This window comes from Panthera uncia, chromosome B4, assembly GCF_023721935.1.
Source record: "Panthera uncia isolate 11264 chromosome B4, Puncia_PCG_1.0, whole genome shotgun sequence".
Taxonomy (NCBI): Eukaryota; Metazoa; Chordata; class Mammalia; order Carnivora; family Felidae; genus Panthera; species Panthera uncia.
Genome location: NC_064809.1, coordinates 88,350,362 through 88,366,169, shown reverse-complemented (window position 1 = coordinate 88,366,169; position 15,808 = coordinate 88,350,362). Strand labels below are relative to the sequence as shown.

The window sequence follows — 15,808 nt, the reverse complement described above, 5'->3', positions numbered from 1 at the left end:
TGAAGTCAGATCTCTTCCCTTCTGGCCCCAGATTTTTTTTTTTTTTTTTCTCTCCGCAGAGCTACATAGCTCAGTCATGACGCCTTGAGCGAGAAAACAACGTCTTCAGACAGTGGCTGAGATAAGAAAAACGGGGCGAAGCTGAGTCCCAGGCACAATGGTGTGCATGTTGATATCACTGAATTATGAACTATTTCCTTTTAATCCAGTTTCAAAAGATGACTTCCTCCATATGCAATTAATTCCCCATATAACTAGAAGGAACTGCATATTTTAGAACAGTTGTGTCATCAGGATGAATGTTTAAACAATCTCTGTGGTCTCTTTCCCACAAACTGATTTAACATGTATATAAAGAGGCTTTTGGAATGAGCACTTTACATTTGCTTCTCAAACTTCAGCGTCTGTTTTCAGTAAATATTGAAGATGAAACTTTCCTCATTCATGCCTGGAGGACTGGCCAATTGCAACCGAGGAATGCAGTTCTTGGGCTCTCATGAATAAAATTCTTCAGTTGTGAACCTAGTCTTTCTCAGGCCATGTCAACAGGGCCACAACAGAACGGATGTAGGATAAACCATTCATGGCAGTTGACCGAGCTAGTCACAGATTAATATTCTAATTAATACCCAAAACAGTGAGAGTCACACAGACCTGGGTTTAAATCCTGACTCTGGCACTTACAGATTGGATGACCACATACCCTTGTTTGCCCGTGGTGGCCCCAGTTCACTCTTACTGCTCTGAGGTAAATGAATGGCGCCCCTTTCAAAAGTGCCCCAGCTTGAGCCAGAATGTCTATGGTCACCCTACTAAAAGCGATACCCAGCTTAGGTCTCTATGTCCTCACTTTCTACGGGTTCACCCGTATGTGTTGGGGATCTATCCTAGAGACATATCGCATAGGCCAAAATCATCAAAACTGATGATGCAAATAACTCACCGTTAATTCAAATGCAACCGTATGCGTAACAACATAATTCACCGAATTTTGAAGGTGTGGGTTTTCTCCCCGCATACTGGTTTTCTCTTCTTTTCCCATTTCAAGTAGGAACCAGTTCCTTCCTTCAGGGAGTTGTGCAGGATGAAAGGCAGAAGCCCCAGAAAACTGTGGCTTTTCCTGTTTTTTCTTTGCTTTCTCTTTTTGTAAATACCTACAGCCATTGAGGAAATGAGTGCCCCAGACTCTAAGGAAGAGGGACAAAGCATGGGGGGGTGAGGAGGGGAGGGAGTCAGAGAGAAGCTCTTCTACAGAATGGGGTGACGGAGGATTGCAAACACCACAGAGAAGGTGAGCAGAGGGGGTGGTAACTAAAGCCACAGGCAGGACCGCCGAGGAATTTGCAGGACACAGTGGAAAATGAAACCATGGGTCCCTTGTTCCAGTCTGAAGATGGCAACAGCAGAGCATTAAAAAAAATCCGGGGTTCTTCTGAGCACCAGGTGGTGTGAAACTACACGGGTCCCGTGGCCATGCAGCTGCAGAGGAGGTGACTTCTTGGTGTGCCGAGAGGGAGGCATCCTCCACAAAGCCCCCTAACCCCCAATGGCGCCACCAAAATCCAGGGTACCACGGCGGGCCTCATGGTGCAGATGTCAGCGGTGCCTTGACAGATAGGACATCCCTTCCTCAATCGTCATTTCCCGAGTAAACCTTCTGGTGTGACTTTGGGTAGGAGAGGGCGCCCTAACAAGGACGAGGTGGATGCTCTTGCCACTTTAGAGGAAGGATGGAGGCTGAGAGTCAGAAAACAAAGTTGATTTAAAGAAATAAAGAAATTGATATGTTTTGCACACTTCAGTTTGTGGACTAAAATTTATTCCACATATGCTTTTATAAATATTTAAGCATATAAAACCAAATGTTTAATATAAGATCCACATTGTAAATATCCCTTTGAGAGTCTTTTTCTGCATGGACTGGAATGGCTGAGCTTCTTAAAATATAAGTTCATGAAGTGGAGGCAAAGATGCCTGCTTTCTTGGTAAACCTCCATGAAATACCCACAGGCTTTCTTCGCTGCTGCAAGGACTTTGATCTGCATTTAAAATTCAGATTGTTTGTCTCAGACATTTTCCTTATCCATTTCATGTGCAAAAAGCTCTGGGAGTCACTGAATGGTAGGTTCTGTGGGATGAGAAGTTCCATGGTTTTGGTTAACTGTATATGTGAACACCTTACGTATGATGGTAAATGCTTTTTGGTTTTTGTTGTTTTAAAGAAAATGCGATTCTTTGTATGATATTTGAGCAAGTTAGTTAACGTGCTACAGTATTTTTGTCTATGAAACGAGGATCATACCCGCTTCTTGGGGCGTTGTCAGAGCTCACTGGACATGACTCCGCCATGTTGGCCACACAGTGGTAACACAATTTCTAGCTCATATTTAGCTCATGGTTCCTGGGTTGTTACCTCGAACGTACCTGCTCACACTCTCTGTCTCTCTGTCTGTCTCTCTCTCTCTCTCTCTCTCTCTTTTTCTTAGTTGTAAACAACAGAATCCCCAGCCACCATAGAGTTCTGGGAATTTTTTGGTTTTAACACGAAGATAATTGATTTGTCCCCAAAAGGACAAATTAGCACCAATTTCCTCAGATACCCAGGGATGACAGAACAGATTATTTCATGCTCCTGCCAGCCACTCCAGGCCTTGGGCAGAGAGTGAATCATTGAGGATTAGAATAAAAAAAAAAAAAAAAAAACACAGAGATTGTAGTCTTTAATGACTTTAGAGACTTCTGGGGATGCCCAAGGAACTCCCTCATGCATGGGGTCCCAGATGCCTCCTCCCCATTCTGCCAGAGGAAACTCCAGAGGAAACTCAACTCTGTTTTATATATTGTCCATCTAAGTAAGATTTTGTTTAATGGAATGGCACAGCTAAAAAACGAAATAAAAACATTTGAATATCACTGATCTGGTCCAACCCCCACCTCTTAGAGTTGATGAAATTGAGAACTAGAAAATTACGTGTTTAATCAAGATCACACAGCTAGTTAGTAGCAGAGGTAGGAGTAAATGGAGGTCAGCTCCAGCCCTGTGCAGTTTTCCTTCTAGCAGACTGCCTCTTGCAGAAAGATGAAGCTAAAATCACAGATGTTTCGGGGTCAGGATTTACACCTTACGAATCAGCTGTACAAAAACAGTAGCTTATTTGTTTTCTATAACTGATTTAATCTTGCTCTGAAGCTCTCGTTCCTACAGATGGCAGGAATAAACTTGCTAAGGAACAGTCTCTTCCAGGGTGAATAAAAGGGGAGGGGGGCTGAATTTGCTCTTGTCCATGGTGAAATTCCCTATCAGAGCCGATTCTCCACCTTCTAAGGACCTTCCCTCCTCCCTTTATTCTTCCCAAGATGGTGACTGGATAATGGGGGGATTGATCCTCAGGGAACAGGAGGAGGCAGGTCTTTCTCAGATTGTCTTTCTCCGCCGGCTCCTGCTGTTCTACAGCTGAGTTGTGACTCCTCTCCATCTTTGGGCACCAGCCTCTGCCCTCCCTTCATGTGCTTTGTAAGTGTCTGCAGCTGGTGTAATTTGTGGTCTACTCTCAGCGAGGGCCATCTATGGTGACAGCTCCCAGGGAGCAAGGCCATCTCTCCCTGGGAAAATTCTAACCATGGTACCAGTGCCATGGGAAGGCCGTCATCAGAACAGAACTGACCCCCGTTGAGGAAAGCTCCTCTTTATCAGGCACCTAAAAAACTGGAAATTCATTACATTTCACATACATCCTTCCCTTAACTCTTCCTTGAAGTAAAAAATCAAAAGCAGACATGTAATTATTTTAAAAGGTAGATCTTCTTGTTAAAGGCAAGTGAGTAAAAACATTTATGCCCTTCCTCTTCCTAAAAATCCAATGAAAACAATAAAAGGAACAAAAATAGGAGGGAAAAATGTCTCCAACATGAATGAAACAAGGAACCAGCTACAATCCCAAACCACAGACTATATTGTTTGGGGTTTTGCCAAATATTGTGGGCATGGATGGAGATGAGGGAGGCACTTAATGCTGACAAATGCCTCCTTGGATCTCAAATAGGATCTATATTTCTCTAAAATTGAGTGGGACGGCCCTGAAAACTCAAGCCACTGATCCTTTGTTTGGAGAGGGAGATTGAAGTACGTGAATGAGACATGGGAGAAATGGGGACTTTCCTTAAGAGATACCGAGTTTGGGATGTTACAGATTTTTCACTTCTTTGCGCCTTTCTGAGTTTTCTGAAACTTGTTATATGAGCGCTTTTCGCCAAAAGGATAGCCATTCTAGTAAGCAAAAGCCAAACACAAACCAAAACAAACAGAAAACCCCAAAGCAACTAGTTTTATCAGTTGTGGGTAAAAGGATTAAAGGATAATTAACAGCTACGTCAGAATTCTTCTTGGGGAGAGACAGTCTCTATTATAATACCTTCATGGGTAATTGAGTATAAAAGACAAATCAGATCCAGAGTCTGGAAGAAGACGGAAGGCTAGAGTGAAAACCAAATTGTTCTGCATTCAAATCTGGGCACAACTAGTAGGGCTTGGTGGAGATTATGACACCTGAGAGGCAAGCAGGAAAAGAAGAGGGAAGGGACCCAAGAAACAGTGGGCGTGGTGCCAGGGGTTGTGGTGCTGTTAGAATCTCTGTTAGTAGAAGTGGCCAAGAGTCTTCCTAACCTTGAGAATGGGGAGGTCTTTAAGTTATTGTCCTTACCGTGACACAAAGACCTCCTTCAACCTTCTGCTACACCCACAAGGGTCTTGGCTTTGTTTCCTCTGTTATTTATCTATCTATCTATCATCTATCTACCTACCTATCTAATCTATCTCATGAGGTGGGGTAGAAATAAAGGGAACCAAAAAGATGAGATAGCACTTGTGGATAGGAAATGATGGTAGAATTATAAGCTCTAAATCAGGGCTGATTTGGAAAAGCCACAAGCTCCTCCCACTCCACAACCCCACCCACCCACAGTCTATTCCAAACTGCTTCTACATACCTGCAAAGGGGTTTGAGCTTTTTTCATTGGTACCATACTATAAGCTTTGGGTTGAGAAGAAGGGTGGGACCGTTTGGATAGAGATCAAGTAAGAAGTCATTATAAGGACATCCTATCTACACACTCACCTTAATCCTTTCTAGACCACTTCTCCTCTCCTCTCCCAGTTCATTCACCACATGTAAAAATAAGGAAAAAAAAAAAAATCCAACAGATGAGAAAGAGGGTAATACAATGATTCTTACTGGTATCTGGAGACTGTTCAAGATCTCAGTCCTTGCTAAGATATCTGACTACTATTTTGAGTCCAGAACATATTCCTTCTCATTATAGTCTTTCTTCCTCTGAAGAATCTTCTATTTAAATAGTAAGGACTTCTAGTAACACTAATTTTTCAAACTATTATCTATTGAAAGCCCAAAGTTCCAAGACAAATTGTCTCTCAACACACCCATTAAAAAATAGTGGAGAAAAAAAACAGGACAACCAAAGATTTGTAAAATTTCCAGTTTAAAAAATAGAAGAATGGGAGACCTCGGCAGTCATTAAGCAATAAGGAAATAATCAGTCCTGTTGAATAAGAATAGCGATGACTTCCAGCTCAGGTATTTACTTGGTTGGTGATTCTAGAAGCTGCCCTCTGGGATGAACTCCCTGCTAATTATCCCATGTTAATTCATGCTTGGTGAGTAATAAAGAACATAGCTTTCTTGGAAAATACACACCTTCCATACACTTCTTCATGCTGGTGCAGAACTAGTGGCCTAGGATTAGTTTTAAGGATAAAATCACAGGCGGTTGGCAGCCAGGCTTGAGGTGTCTTTGACAATGGGTTTCCTAAAAATCTTAGTTGCCCTCTCTTCCACTTCCTGTCAACTGCATGTGCATACAGACACAGCCAGAGATCCTGTGTGGACTGTGTTTAAGTAGGAAGATTCCCTCTCTTTACATGTGACATTAGTGATCTGTCTCTTCCTACTCCTTCTTCGATGCCTGCTTCTTTGAGACAATTTGAAATCATAACTTTTCATGGTGAGACACCCCTGAACCTGAAATTTTCCAATGGGTCTGAACAAGGTTTTTTTCTGAGAACTTTTCTTTTTTTAATTTTTATTTTAGAGAGACAGAGAAAGAGTGCGAGTGGGGGAAGGGCAGAAGGAGAGAGAGAGAGAGAGAGAGAGAGAGAATCCTAAGCAGTCTCCATACTCCACATGGAGCCCAACTCATGATGCCACAACCCCAGGATCACAACCTGAGTCAAAAATCAAGAGACACTCAACTGACTGAGCCATCCAGGTGCCCCTCTTACAGAGAACTCTTAATTGATGAGATAAAGTCACACAGCATTTCCAGCTGAGGCTACTAGCTTGATGTCATTGTTTCTAAGTGCTTTTGGGGGGGATAAAGAAGTGGTTGTCTTTGTCAGCCTTTCAAAGCTCCAGATCTTGGGGATTTTCTCCACCTTAGGTTGTGGCCACAGTCAGAGGGCACCTCCTTTAGGAAAGCAGTAATGGCTAACCCTAGCACTTGGTGCATGACAAAAGATACCTCACCTCTACCCAACTGTGGCTCCCATCCCCAAACCCAGTTCCACGTTTTTAGATTTACCCTACTTTCACTGACCAAATGTGTTTATTAGTGTTTCTTTTCTTTTGCCTGCCTGCCTGCTTTCTTTCTTTCTCTTTCTTTCTCTTTCTTTCTTTCTTTCTCTTTCTTTACTTCTTTCTCTCTCTTTCTTTCTTTCTTTTAATTGCAAACTATAAAATCCATGCTGCTTTAAGCAAAATTCATTAAAAGTTATTTATTAAGATGCATCGGGAGATCTGAAGAAGAAGAAGCTCAAGGCTAAACCCCGAGGAATGCAGCTCAGAACCTCATACTGAAGGGATATTGCTGCCACCACCACCTTCACCTGCAAAATGAAGGCACCGTGCTCAGAATCCAATCTGTTTCCTCATGTTGCTGACTTCCGGGTCAGAGTTTCACGTGGGTGTTTGATTGGTGGATCTTAGGGCACATGCCTGCTCTTTGGCTACAAGGGATGCTGGGAAGTTCTTACCTGGGAAAGTAAGACTGGTGTAAGAAACTAGGAAAATGTAGAGCAGGGGTATGACAGAATGGCAGGTATCTGTTAACGGAAAATTTCTTGTTGAAGTTTATTTACTTATTTTAAGAGAGAGAGAGAGAGAGAGAGCGCGCGCGCACAAGTGTGGGAGGGGCAGAGAGTGAGCGGAAGAGAGAAACCCAAGCGGGCTCCTGTGCTGTTGGCATAGAGCCTGACTCAGGGCTTGGGGCTCAAACTCACGAACCATGAGATCATGACCTGAGCAGAGATCAAGAGTCAGACGCTTAACCAACTGACTGAGCCATCCAGGCACGCTGAGAATTTTTGGTTTTTTTTTTCATGAACAATTTTTTCACAAGACCCCCAGAAAGATTCAGGCTTCAGAGCCACTACGTACCGCAGAGAGTGAAGATGAAGCATGAGGCTAAAACACAGTTTGGTTGAAGGTCTATAGAAGGTAGATCTCTGGGTTCCCTCATCCACCTCTGTGCAGCCAGGCATTTATATTTCCACCCTTCTGGTCCTCTTCTCTCTCTTCTTAGAAGGCTAGACATTTGTTCTCTGCTGAAGTCCCATGCTCAGGGATGCCAGGCCGAGAGGAGGACCAGGCCAAGGTGCTAAACTGAAAACAAGGAGATGAAGTTAAATCTTGCTTGGTAAGTGTGGAAATGATCTATTTTCAAACCCTGAAGTGATACTTTCGGCTATCTCCAGCTATATTCCTGATGCAGGCATATTAGGAAACTCTGCTCTAATTCCAGGCATCTTCGCTGTGGGCTGGGGGAAGGGGGATGGAGTGGGTTGTATTGATCATTTGCTTCTTCTCTCACAACACACAGGGATGGAGTTCTCATTCTCTTCTTCCAGGAATCTGTCCTCTGCCTGTCCTGCTATTCCATTCCACGCCACCCGGTGAGGCTCCCAAGAGTGTTCTGCACAAGCCTGTTTCCAGTTTAAGACGCAAGCAAAATGGTGTCCGGGTTATATTTAGTTTTGTTTCCACCACAGGTAACCTAGACATCCTAGAAAGACAGCCAAATTATCAAGCACAATAGCTAATAGCTGAAATAAGCACACTTCTCTTCCTAACTAAAGTTCAGAATTTTATGGGAGAGAAAAGATGGCTTTCCCAGGTTCCAAGTGTCCAGGATCCTGACGCCGCATGCCATCTGCTGGTCTTAATCTGTATAGCTCCGGAGTAACTCCAGAAAGGGAACAAAGGGAGCCCTCACCTCCTTCAGAGGCGGAGACTCCAACAGGCCTTCTGCTACAAGTTTTAGACATGAACACGTCCAGACCACCACCTTAAGAGGAATGAGGAAAATGAGGGCTATCCTATTTGGGCACGTATCTCAAAATTGTCATCATCCGCTTAAGGTTCATTACCACAATGACATTCCTACTTATTTTCCCAGGTGTTGTAAAGTTTTGGGATGGGAATAAAATATCACTTCTAGAAACATAAGTTAGAGCACCCTGTATTTTACACCAACCCTCCTCTTTGAAACACAGGGCGTCTTTTAAGGAATTGTGTCTCAGAGTCTATCCCAGCCTAATGTTGTAAGACTGCATCCTACCGAACGATCTTCCTTGGGTTTCAATCTTTTGTTTCCTGCTGTGGCTTTTTCAGTGGCTGCCAGATAGCAGAGACATGCAACCCACACCTTCTTAAATAGAAAATATCACTAAATAATCTTAAATAATGGAGGCCAATTCTACTTTTTTCCCTGTTCCTTGTATTAAATTGCCTTTCTGAGAACAAACAGGGTTGATGGGGGGTGGGAGGGAGGGATAAGCATGGGTGTTGTATGGAAACCAATTTGACAGTAAATTTCATATTTAAAACAATAATAAAAATAAATTGCCTTTGATCAAAATTAAATTATTTGAGCAAAGCAGTGCTGGCCCAGTCTCAATGGGGTACCTAGAAAGACATGGTAAGGCAGCAACAGGTTTACTTTCAAAGTTTACTGCCAACCTTTTAGAAACACAAACACAAACAAACAAAAGTTTCTTTCACGGGGCACACATTTCTATTTGATCCAATAATCCATCAAAATGAGTGACAGAAAAATCACAGATATTCCTGCATATGAAAAAATATACTTAAGTCTGACCATTGTTTGCAAAATTGTAGCACCAAAATACACTATCAACGCTGAAAAGAAAAGAAAAGAAAAGAAAATGGTAAAAACAGTGTTTTCATAGAGTCTATGGCCAACCTACATGCAAAAACTTAGAATTCCAGAAACTAAGCCATTAGCCCAGAAGTGGAGAAAATTCCTGAGTCTTGTTCAATCAAGTCACTTTGATAACACGCACTCACTAGCTTGTATAAAACTAAAATATCCAATAGATTCTTTCCCTTACATCTTGTACAGTGGATACAATGAGCCATTAATTGATAAAGTAATTGGCTTGGCATCTGCCCTGGCTGTTCCCTGCAAGAACATGCAGGTCTAGAAAACACCACAAGAAGGCTTGGTAGTTGGGGAAGAGGCGCAGTGGAGGGCAGGCCGTGGCACATGGATGTTTTCCAATCCTGCACAGACCACTGATAGAGCCTTCAATAGGCCATCCTTATTCCACACTCAATGTATGGCGACCATAATGGCCAAAATGCAGATTCTGAATTCTTGGGTCAGTTTTGCTGTTTTGGTCTCCAGGTACAGAGAGACAATAGCAGGTGGGAATAAAGAGGTATTGAGGTCTAGGTTGGATATCCTGAAAGCTGAGTTCCAGACCCAGTGTTGCCAGAAGTTAGCGGAGAGCCTTTCAGAAGCTGATTTACCTTTCCAAGTTGCAATTTTCTCATCTTCCAACTCCTACTCGTACCCCTTTCTCACTTTCCCCTGCCCGCCCCCTGCACCTTTCCAGGCTGGGGAGAGGATGGGGAGCAGCATAAAGTTCCGTGAGCTCCCTTCTCAAGGTGCTAGAGTAGTGGGCCCAAGTCCAATGGAGTAATTTTTAAAAACACATGACTGGCCCGTCCCCCTCCCTGAATTTGGGCCAACCCATTACTTGTCCCTTCCTTTCTCAGTTTTCTTTCTCCCTCCCTTGGGTTCTTTCCTGTCCTTCTGTGTCTATATCCACAACCTCCTCTCCTGGTACCCAACAAATGCTCCCAATTCTGTTTCACTTTGTTGGCCTAAGATGCAATATTCCCATGGCTGTATGTTATGCCTTTTTAAAAATGTTGTGTGGATGGGTAGTTGAACTTACAGCAGAAAGTAGGGAAAATATAGAAAGGCCCATAATAATGACAATGATAATGATGATGATGATAGCCATGGTTTATTGAGCACTTGCTCTTTGCCAGGCAATGTGGAAAGCATTTCACATGTATTCATTCATTTACTTCTCCACTAGATAAGTGCTGCTATTATCTCCATATTACAGGTAAGGAAACTGAGGCACCGAGATGTTAAATGACATAAAAGAGAAAGTTAAAAGTTACCCACAAAATCATGCTGAGAATAACAATAAGCACCCTGAAATCCTTATTTCTGCATGAATGGAAGGCCCCTTGCCTCATGCATACATTTATTCTCTAAAAGCAATTTTGAAGCAATTCTGTGCTGCCCTGGGGCCAGCTGTGGATTTAAGGACCTTTCCTGAGAACACTTTTGAGGCATGACCTTTTTTCATTAAATGCAGAGGGGACTTCTGGCCAGTGGAAGGAAGACGTAGACTGAAATTCACCGCCATCCTACATCCTACATCCTTACTCCCATCTGGTCATTCCAAAGACAAAAATCCAAAGAAGAACACAAGATCTTGCCAATAGCCAGCCTTGGAAATGAAGGTATTATAAATAGCAATCAAAAAGTGCCTACTACGTCTGCCCTGAGAGCAGTCACTTCAGTAACTGATATGTGTCCCAGGAGAACAAGTGTTGTCTTACTCCCATTAGTGATGGCAGAAACTATAACACACACACACACACACACACACACACACACACACTATGCGTGTCTGAGAACAGGGAAGTGCTCATGATGGAGGAGAATGAGAACCACTGAACAGAATGTGTGTGTGTGGTATGATGGCAAACATTGTTTAAAAAAGGGGGGGCGGGGGGACCCATATGCATTGCAAAAGTACTGGAATTAAAAAAAAATAGAAAAATGAGTGATTCTGCCTGAGGAAAAGTTATAGGGGATTTTTCTTTTATCTTTTTTTTGTTTTTTTTTTCTTTTCTCTTCTCTTTTCTTTTAGATCCCCAAATTTCTACAAAGAACGCATATTATTTTTAAGCTCAAAATGGAGGTCAATGAGGTCATCTTAAAAAAAAAAGTCTCTACAAGTCGATTAACAGTTGAGTCAGTAGATTATATTCAAGCAAAATTCAGAGTTCTTATTTTGTAAAAGGGAAGAAAACTAATATTTAGTAGCTAAGCATTTTCTCTTACATTACCTTAGGCAAGCTTTGTAAGGCTTTGTTTTTTTGAAGGTTTGTTTGTTTGTTTTTTAAATTTTTTTCATGTTTATTTATTTTTGAGAGAGAGAAACAGAGACAGAGCATGAGAGGGGGAAGGGCAGAGAGAGAGGAAGACACAGAATCTGAAGCAGGCTCCAGGCTCTGAGCTGTCATCACAGAGTCCGATGTGGGGCTCAAATGAACTCACGACCGTGTGAGGTCGTGTGAGATCATGACCTGAGCCGAAGTTGGACATTTAACTGACTGAGCCACCCAGGTGCCCCTGGCTTTGTAAGGCTTTGTAAAATCAGTATTCTGTAGCTGTGGGGACATTAAGTAATGTGCCCAAGGTCACTCCCTGAGAAGGGGCAGAATGTCCAATTCCTACTGACTCCCAAACTCAGATTCTCTTCTCCAGACCAATGGTGTTCCACTATTTTATCTTCTAACACAAGTATGGTAACTATTTTCCTCTATGGTTCTTGGAAGCAGCAATGGAGAGAGAGTAAGGATGGGGAGTGAGGCAGGCGGTACCTCTCAGAACTAGCTGAAGGCTCCCACGTGATTTGGATTTGCTCTGACTCTATCTTCTGTCCCCCCGAAGATGTGGAAGTCTCAGGGGACCCATTGAGTCACGAACATGATTTCCAGGACAAGTGAGAAGGACCATCAGCAAAACACATCTCCAGAGACATCCTTTGGCTTAAGAATCTCTGTGCCTTTGGCTAAAATGCACTCGGCTGGTGTAAAACTGAATTATCCAATAGATTTCTTTCTCTGAGCATAAAGATGCCTTAAACCCTATCACTCTTAGCAACAAATAAGTTTGCCAACTTCTCTCCCAAGTGGACAAGAGGGTGACTATGAACTCCAAGGAAGACACATACATGGAAGGCAAGAAGGGCACCGAAAAGCCACGAGATCTACATGCCCTTCTTCACAGCCCTGCCAATGGCTGGCCTTGATTATAATATTTAGGTTTCTGTGTTTATATCTTGTCAAAGGAAAGCAGAATATCACATTCTATCAAGTCACTTGAAAAGAACCACTGATTTACAACTCCGAGGCACTAACAGAGTGTTTGATTTAAAGAAGTGTATCTATGTAACTGAAATAAACATACCACACTCCAGAAAGTCCGTAGAGAGCTTCTCTGGGAGTAAATGGCAAAGAAGAACCACGACTTGTTTATATTCCTTCCCTTGCCTACGGGTTATCAGGGCCTTTTTCATCACCTTGGAGGGAAAACAAATGATCAAAAGATGGGTGACCCCTGTCCCTTCCATATCTCCTTCCTGGTATGTCAAAAGGCTTTCCAGCAAAGCAGGGCAAGCTAATTATTTTCTTCTAATCAATCAGCTATTTTAATGATGTGTGACACTCCTGATCTATCAGTGCCATTAAGATAATGTCTGCTCTGTTGGGTGGCAGCGAGTTTACACACAGTTGACTAGCCAGCCTGGACCCTCTACAAATCCAAACTCATATTCATCTGGGTATGTATTCCAGGGTCTCAAGAGGGAAAATCAGACCCGGATTCCCCTGTCTAGGTGGAAATGACTTGAGGAATTATTGAAATGTAAATCTGCCTCCAAAGTCCTACCACAGAATCTGAAATTTCCACTTATTCCTTTGAGGATTTTTAAAAAATTGTTACATGCATGTATGCACGTACATCGGTACGTAAGTATGTACGTATGTACTTATGTATGTATTTTTGGGCCTTCGAGAGAAGTCACTGTTAAAAAAAAAAAAAAAAATCCCCGAACGTACTGAGGTGTTACCATTTCTTTCCAAAGTACCTCAGAAATCTTTGTCAGAACAGCCGCCTTTCAGAATGCAAAGACACAAAAAGAAAGATCCGGAATACAGTCTTGGTGTCCCAGCTCTACTACTCCGGGGAAGGCAGATATCAGTGGGAGAGCAGGAGGATCCTTGGGGAAGGAGTGGGAGACACAGTGTTAAGAGAAGGTGGGAAATTCTGACAAGAACAGGGACCTAAGTTAGCACGAACACAAACTCAGTTCTGCTCACCAGGTTGCTAGAAGTCTGCCCTTCAGATCGTCCATATACTAAGCAGAGAGTGAGTCCTCATTCTCACGGGCCTGAGTTCACAAGCACAGGCCAAGCAGAAGTCTACTGGTGGCCACCGGGGAGAGAAAGAGTGGAGAGTGAGCGTGGCTGTGCCACAGGCCTCGGCCTTCCTGACAGCCTCACCCCAGGGCAGGCCGCTCCTCCTCCTCCTCCTCACTTTCTCTTTGGCTTCGGCACTCTAGCAGTCTCAGGAAATCAGATGGGGAACTCGCTGGTCTCCGTCTCGCCAGCTGACAGTGGCCCCGACCAGATGTTTCGCCGGAAGTTTTCACACCCCTCTCCCATTAGGCGGTAATGGCACTGGGGCTGCAGGGGGAGGGGAGGGGGTGCTGGGCTGCTGGGCCACAGCTGGCAAGCAGCTTTTGTTCTGGATGACTTCAGCTTGAAAATCTGCCTTGAGAATGTTCTCCTCTCAAAGGAAGGGAAAACCCTATCAAGGCATGGACACAGGCTGCTTTCACCTCTGAATGGGGCCGGTGCGGGGGAAGGGTGCCATCCTCCCTGTTCATAGGCAGCTCTTTGTTCGACGGTGGGGGGTGGGGGGAAGGATTTGGGACCCCACCATCAACCCTGCCGCTTGGCAGAATTCACCAGGAGTGGCCAGCTTGCCCTGCATCCTGTCTCTCTCTGTGGTGTGTGTAAAACTCTGTGGGCTCCTTGTAAAGGTATGTATACTCAATGTCTCCTGTCCTCAGAGAGCTCCCCATTACAGCATAGGGGTACAGAAATATGAACACAGAATTACAACAAGGTGTCAAAAATGCTAATAGGGATCTATGTGTGTAGTGTGGAGACACAAAAGAGAGATAAGAGAAAGCCTCACAGAAGAAGAAAGAGTGGTATGGGTCTTAAGGCAGAATGAGTAGGAGTTTGGAGATCGGGTGAGGGGAACAGGCAGTCCGGACAGAAGGAGCTATGTGTGCAAAGACACGGAGGAAGGGGGAAACTGTGGCCTATACAACTGCCTGTACTTTCTGTGAGAATGAAGGGGAAAGAAGTTCAAAATTTATTTACTGCTTTCCTCAGGAGGCCTGGAAATGCCTAGCGGGAGGCCCAGGACTCCCACCTGGAGAACCTGTGGCTGCCAGGGCCTGGACAGATCTTACCTCCTCCCTCAGGCAGCCCTCCAGCCCAGGCCCCTTCCTCTTCACAGACCTAGCCAAAGAAGCATATCGGTTCTAAGACACTACGACTGCCATTGCTTGGGCTGGAGCATTTGGCTACGTTCCCGGCCTCTCACCCCCTTCACTCCCAACTCCCTGATAAACCACAGACAGCCAGCCCGGGTTTTTTGCAGGGTTGGGGAGCGGTGGAATTGATTCCCCCACAGTCAGGGAGAGTTGGGGGCTACCATGTCCCCTTCGCAGACTGCACGAACCCCCATCTTGGGTTAGGGGGGCTCCGTCAGCAAATGACTAGGAAACAAATGGAAAAAGATACTCACCTTTATGAGAGCTCAAAGAAATGGTTATTTCACTGCAGAACGTCCTCAGAGCCAAAGGTGGCTGGGTTGGTGGAGACCCTGGGAGACTGAAGCGGTGTGTCTGGAGAGCAGTTCCAGAATCTGTAGCTTGAAAAATGCTCATTTGCTTTTTGCTCAGTAATTTCCCTTCTGGGAATGGGTCCTAAGGTAACCAGCAGACATGGCGGAAGAAAAGATTTGTATACAAAGCTGTATCTCATAGCCTGTTACAACTGGGGAAATGGAAACAGTCTAACAATAGGGCAGTGGTTATGGAATTCAGCGTCCCCTGTAGGAAGATTACGAAGCTTTAAAAAAAGATGCTTGAAAAAAAAAAGCCTTAATGATGTGGGAAAATATGCATAACGTTATATCATGCCCAATTGTCTTAATGGTAGAAACAACTCCACCGAGGAAAATTGCAAAGAAAGAAATTTAAAAGCAATGTGCCAAAGTGACACCTTGATTGGCTATAAATCTGGCACGTTGGGCTTTTTGTTTTGTTTTTGTTATTTTGTTCTCTCTTTTCTTGCTTCTCTGTGACTTTCTGAATTTTCTACGTTTTTCTTTCACAGAAAGAAAAAATAATAATAAACCAAAAAAAAATTTATTGGAAAAAAAAATTTATTTACTGCTTTGGCAAATATTTCCTGGACACCGTCTTATGTTTCAAGCAAGTATGGTGGGGAAACACAAATGAATGTGAACTTCCTGGAGCTTATGGGTGGACAAAAGAAAATAAATAAGTACATAAATTATAAACCAGGGCAGCTGCTTTGAA

At 43.6% G+C, this 15,808-nt stretch overlaps 1 long non-coding RNA gene across 4 annotated transcripts; it reads right to left on the bottom strand.

Moving 5' to 3' along the window:
- Window positions 1-1,797: 1,797 nt before the first annotated feature.
- On the bottom strand, window positions 1,798-15,271 carry LOC125919310 (uncharacterized). 4 transcript variants are annotated; one of them, XR_007456720.1, is made up of 6 exons: window positions 15,010-15,271; window positions 13,723-13,871; window positions 13,506-13,610; window positions 7,449-7,673; window positions 5,115-7,045; window positions 1,798-2,128 (listed from the first exon to the last, which is right to left on the bottom strand). It is a non-coding gene; the product is annotated as an uncharacterized LOC125919310 (long non-coding RNA). The 4 variants fall into 4 exon arrangements; XR_007456722.1 differs by lacking the exons at window positions 13,506-13,610; window positions 13,723-13,871; window positions 15,010-15,271 and adding exons at window positions 7,889-7,993; window positions 8,284-9,759; XR_007456721.1 differs by lacking the exons at window positions 13,506-13,610; window positions 13,723-13,871 and having other exon boundaries at window positions 15,010-15,270.
- Between the last annotated feature and the right edge of the window lie 537 nt (window positions 15,272-15,808).